Below are 2,195 nucleotides of genomic sequence, written 5' to 3'. Positions count from 1 at the left end.
AATGTTAAGAAATGTCTCTTTTAATTTAATGTATCATTTTACTAAAATAAAGAACTCTGTGAAACAAAGTTTGCAATTGAGCCTTGTTCCATTTCAAATTTTAAACACAAGATCCCTATGTGAGAGCAGATTGTGTGTTGCTCTGTATAGGATGTTTCCAATAGATTGAACACCATGATCTAGCACAAATCTGATGAGTCAGCTTTGAAATTTGGGATGTTTTGGCTGATTCTTACTTTTATTAGCTAAGGGCCAGTTGCCTTGAGATTTTTGAGGGATTCTTCCCCTGAGGACCAGCAAGATTTCCCACTGTATCTTACTGGAGCACCCCACAATACAAGTTAGTACCAGTGTATCGGAAGGGTGCCATAATGATCATGAGAAGATGGGAAATATTGGATGCCAGTGTCCGTGGATGAGGGATGCATGCAGCTTGAGCTAATGGACTGTGCTGTGAAGTATAGTTTGGTGCCGAGCAACATGGGGACTGGTTGCAGCCAGTAATGAATTGAACTCGACTGATACTGTCGAAATGCTCTGCATTTCATGTCGAGATTTCTTGGCGTTGAGGTTCTTTGTCATATTTAGTAAGATAGGAATCTGAATTGTAATGTGGTGAGTTGCAACACTAATGCAGTGTTTAACAAGCCATAGCCTCCTTAATTGGCAACTTGTGGCTTTATAATGAAAAACCTACCTTAGCGCTTGGCAATAGCATAAGAGACACTGTGAGATGCTCCCAATGTCAAGATAGACCTTGCCTGACATCTTGCCTGATTCTACCACAAAGCTTGCATAGCCATCTCGCTCAGACCCCTGTAAGATTCTTTCACTGTGTTAATCTGTAAAAGTGCCCTTTGAAGATCAGTTAAGGCACCATCTGGGCAATTCTCGACTTTGCTGCTTGATGGCACTTGTACCCATGAAATTGATTCCAACAAGATGAAAACCATGTGGGTTGCTCACTCTATAGGTGAGCTGCTCTATCAGGTTGTGATTGAGATGACAAAGCTGTATAAAAACCGAAATAACTGCAGATGCTGTGAATCAAGAACAAAAACAAAGTTGCTGGAAAAGCTCAGCAGGTCTGGCAGCATCTATGATGCTTCATAAATGCTGCCAGACAAAGCTATATATCGTTGTTTTAGTATCTTCTACATTTAGAATCCAGAAAAGAAAGCAAATGCTGAAGATCCAAACTTCTGATGGTTAGGACTACTGTTTGAATGGTATGTATAAAGTGTGTCCATTGTTGGGTATTGCTGTACTCTCTATTTTAAAGAGGAGATCACAATGTGATTGCAGCTTATAACCTGGTCAACAGGAATATGTTTAACATAGATAGAGTGCCATGTTCTCATGTGTCTTTTGGAACACTGCTCACCTTGCCATATGTGAAGAGGTGTTGGTACTTGCCATCTACGTGGCAAGGACTCACACCTGAGTTTGTCAGCTATCTGATAATCAGGCAATGTTTTGCCACTTTGTGAGAAATTGATTTAGAGAGGATTGACAAAGTGGATGTAGAAAGGGTGTTTCCTCATGTTGAACAATCCAGAATGAGAGGTAAGGATAGGATAAGAGGTAGCAGATTTAAAACAGAGACTCTAAAAGAGTCCTGAATCTGTGGAATTCACTACCCAGATTGCAGTGGATGCTGAGACACTGTGTAACTTTAACAAGGAGAGAGAAACATTTTTAAGTAATAATGGGTTGAAGGGTTAGAGTGGGCAGGAAACTGGAGTTGAGTCCAAGATGAGATCAGCCATGATTGTACTAAATGGCAGACAAATTGCCGACTCCTGCTTCTTGTTCTTATCTTCTTACGTAATTCTTTTAACAGCAGTATGAGTTAGTTTGGGCCTCCAGAAAAGTGGTTTCTGGGAATTAGCTGTTAGTGCCATTTACTCCTTTCCAGGCATGAACTGTAACTCATTAGGAGAATCATTTCTCAAGCTCACCATTTATATTCTCCGGTTTTGTTTAGCTATCCAACTGCTTGTCAAAGATGATGTCTAATGTTATTGAGAGACCTTGGTTTGTCTGCAGTGATGCTTGGTCCTCTGTCGCTAGTCTGACAGGATGGGCACGTTATAAAATGCATCAGAGATAGTAGGAACTGCAGATGCTGGAGAATCTGAGATAACAAGGTGTAGAGCTGGATGAACACAGCAGGCCAAGCAGCATCATAGGAG

Source organism: Rhincodon typus, chromosome 32 (assembly GCF_021869965.1).
Source record: "Rhincodon typus isolate 14 chromosome 32, sRhiTyp1.1, whole genome shotgun sequence".
NCBI lineage: Eukaryota > Metazoa > Chordata > Chondrichthyes > Orectolobiformes > Rhincodontidae > Rhincodon > Rhincodon typus.
Note: the sequence above shows the minus strand (reverse complement) of the source record.